This window comes from Amborella trichopoda, chromosome 12 (assembly GCF_054954075.1).
Source record: "Amborella trichopoda isolate Santa Cruz 75 chromosome 12, AtrichopodaSantaCruz75HAP2 v2.0, whole genome shotgun sequence".
Taxonomy (NCBI): domain Eukaryota; kingdom Viridiplantae; phylum Streptophyta; class Magnoliopsida; order Amborellales; family Amborellaceae; genus Amborella; species Amborella trichopoda.
The window spans coordinates 7729159-7733142 of record NC_142347.1 but is presented as its reverse complement, the minus strand read 5'-3'; the positions used below and the strand labels follow the sequence as shown (position 1 = coordinate 7733142).

At 32.9% G+C, this 3984-nt stretch overlaps 1 long non-coding RNA gene across 1 annotated transcript; it reads left to right on the top strand.

Moving 5' to 3' along the window:
• The first annotated feature begins 386 nt into the window (after window positions 1-386).
• On the top strand, window positions 387-1032 carry LOC148779417 (uncharacterized). Its single transcript, XR_016045583.1, has 2 exons — window positions 387-441; window positions 621-1032. It is a non-coding gene; the product is annotated as an uncharacterized LOC148779417 (long non-coding RNA).
• Window positions 1033-3984: the final 2952 nt, after the last annotated feature.

Sequence of the window (3984 nt, the reverse complement as noted above, 5' to 3'; positions counted from 1 at the left end):
CATCTCTCAAACGTTCAAAGTATGAATGAACTATTGCTGCATCTCTTGTACTCTTTGTGATTTTAATATGAATTCCTTAAATATAAATATTTGAAAATTTCTTTCGTTTAGGTTAAATATAAATATAAGATGCACGGATGGGTCACGTGAGAATGTTGAAATGATGAGTAATGGTAAGAATTTCTATTGCTTTGCATTGTATTTAGTAAACAAGTATTCTTTGTATTGATCTAGCATTGTAATAGATTTTATTGCATTTAAATTTTTATGCTTGTGTGGTTGTATCCATGTCAATGACAATATAGAATATAATGAGTAATAATATGAATATAAAATTTACAATAGCTTATGTTGTTAAAATTTACAATAGCTTCCGTTGTTAATGCAGTATTGGAGTTGTGGATAAAACGTCAGCTGTTCTTTTGTATCAAAAGTTGGCAGGTAAATAATATTTGTTGTCGCGTATTGATCTAGTGGGTGGATTTTACAGTTGGCATCAGAAATGTGATCCCTTCACTTTTTAATTTCATTTACCTCACAAACACTTTATGGCTATGGATATGTATATTTATGGTTGTTATGAGTCATGGGATGCCTTCTTAAATCTTGAAATGTTGCAGGTTATTTTTCCAGTTTGACTTGGGTTAGCGGTGGAGAAAAAACAGAGGCAGAGCTGCTTGTATCGTTTATGGGACTCCTCACTTGTTCATGCATTCGTGTTCAAATGTTGTAGTGCATTTTTTGGGGAGTTTGGTAGCTAGTGAATGGGCGATATACTTGTCGGGAGCGTATAATATTTTTGCTATATATACTATCATATTTTTTCTGTTTGGATGGTTTTTGTTGGATTATGACAGAGATGAGCAATTAATTGCTCTTTTCTGTTCTGATGGCTTTTGTTGGATTATGAGCTGTAGCTCCTATTGTTTGGCATTCTGATACTGAATGTCATTTATGGCTCATTGTATAAATTCAAATATCTTATCCATGCAATTAAATACAAAATCAACTGTAATCTTTCTTTGTTTTCCCTTCTTTTGTGTGTGTGTGGTGATGTTGAGGAATGGGTGGATGGGCGCCTGGGTATGTATATTAAGTTAAAAGGAATGAGGTAAAACATCTAGGGACATAACCTGAATCACCAAATAAACGACCTTTCCACCATTAAAATGCAAGAGAAACAAAACCAACACATCACATTTACCATATTAATCCATTGTAAAAATGCAAATAAAGATAGAGATTCATCTCCTAAAATGAACTATAATTTCTAATACAATGCCATGACTACCACTGCCCACAAATCCTTATGCAAATGAAATTAGGGCTTCATGGGATTCATCTTCTCCAAATGAAACACTAGAGATGCAGAAAGTGTCGTAACTACAATTAACCCAAAATCCTTATGCAAATGAAAATAGGGGTCCCTCTCTTACTGAAACACTGGAAGCTGAGACAGTGTAATAACTATAATTGAACTAAAGATCCATATGCAAATGAAACTAGAGCTCCATCTCTCACTGAAAGACTCGATGTTGAGACAATGCCATAATTATTGCAAAAAGAAAATCCTTGCCATGGAACAAATTTGAGTAATGATGTCTTTGCCATGGAACAAATAGTAATCAAATCAGTACCTAATCATTTTTTAACACCAAATAGTAACCAAATCAATAGCTATTCAATATTTTGAACACCAAATCCAATTTTTGATACATTCTTCTGTTTCTGTGTTATTATTTGATACAACAATAGAAATAAGAGCGCATCCGATTCAAATACATTTTTGTACAAAAGTAATGACGTCAAGAATAAGAGCTACATGGCCCATACAAAAGTAATGAATTCAAGAATAAGAGCCTCATGGCCCATACAAAGGCTCTCAACAACCCTCCTAGAAATACATTCCATTTCACCAACTTTGCCATGTTGGCCTTGGCAGGAAGCAATTGCAATCCTGACACATAAATCAGAAGCAAATCATCTTGTAGTAATATGAAAGCTGTCCATTTGATAAATGTCATAACCTGAGAAAATGTGAGAAATAGAACATCCATAAAAAGTAAAAGATAAATAGTCCCATAAGTAACCCAATCAGTACCCATTCAATTTTTTAACACCAAATAGCAACCAAATCAATACGTATTCAAATATTGATACATTCTATTGTTTCTATGATATTCTCTGATACATCAATAGAAATGAGAGCGCGTCTGATTTAAATACATTTTTGTACAAAAGTAATGAATTCAAGAATAAGAGCTTCATGTTACCCTTGGAAGGAAGCAATTGCAATCCTAACACATAAATCAGAAGCAAATCATCTTATAGCAATATGAAGTCTCTCCATGGGCTATACACTATCCCCTATGTTGTCATCGTCTGACAATATGGGTGGTGTCACACTTTCTGAAATGGTGAGGTCCATCTAAGGTACTCTAAGTATTCTACAAAAAACACACTTTATTTCAGGTCTAATCTATAATCACTAGTTTGAACGCTAAATATGTTTACTGGTTTCCATGTCATTGAACATCGAATTTTAAATTCAATGAGCATACTAGACTGAAAATGCAAAGCTCATGGAAAATTGCAAATGCAAAGTTGAAAGTGAATTTATTGACCTCATTAAGGGTGGTATAATAGCTTTGGAACTCGCTCCAACTCCACCTCGAACAGGCCGAGTTAGTAACACTCTCCAACAAGAGGTTAAGATTACAAAACTGTAAGATTAGGATCGAAATTTAACTCAATGGATGCCATTTGAGTATTAAAAAAAAAGAAAAGAAAAAAAAATCTACAAATTATGACTTAACATAGCAACATCAATTCCACCTTGTTTGAACCATTAACAAACTAAAATGCTTGATGATTGAAAGGAAACAAACCTAATGAACAAACAACAATCGCTTAACAGAGCAACATGAATGGATGCCATTTGAGTATTAAAAAAAAAAAAAGAAGAAGTCCAAATTAATACTAAATAGAGCAATCCATTCTTACATTAAGAAGAAACCCTGTTTGAACCATTAACAATCCAAAATACTTGATGATTGAAAGGAAACAAAACTAATGAACAAAAAGCAATCACTTAACAGATCAACATCAATGAATGCCATTCGAGTTTTAAAAAAAAATAAAATAAAAAATCTCCAAATTATGACTTAATAGAGCAACATCAATTCCACCTTGTTTGAACCATTAACAAACCAAAATGCTTGATGATTGAAAGGACACAAACATGATGAACAAAAAACAATCACTTAAGAGAGAAATATCAATGGATGCCATCCGAGTATTAAAAAAAGAAAAGGAAAAAAAAATCTCCAAATTATAACTTAACATCGCAACATCAATTCCACTCTGATTGAACCCTTAATAAACCAAAATTGCTTGATTATTGAAAGGAAACAAAAGTAATGAACAAAAAGCCCAAGAATCAATACAAAAGAAAACCGTGAATCACTCAACAGAGGAACACTAATGGATGGCATTCGAGTATTACAAAAAAAAGCCAAATCAGTACTAAACAAAGCAACATCAATTCCAACAGTAAGAAGAAACCACGTTCGAACCATTAACAAACCAAAATTGCTCGATTAAAACTAATGAACAAAAAGCCTAACAATCAACACCAAAGGAAACCGTACAGTTAACAAAGCAACACTAAAGGACGGCATTCGAGTATTACAAAAAAAGAAAAAACAAACAATCCAAATTTCCATTAACAACTAGCCTAAGAATCAACATAAAAGGAAACCGTAAATCAGTTAACAGAGCAACACTAATGGATGGCATTCAAGTTTTTCAAAAAAAAGAAAACTCCAAATTTCCATTAACAACCAGCCCAAGAATCAACATAAAAGGAAACCGTAAATCAGCTAACAGAGCAAGACTAATGGATGGCATTCGAGTATTACAAAATAAAAAGAAACATCCAAATTTCCATTAACAACCCAAATTGCAGGTTTGTTTGAAAGGACA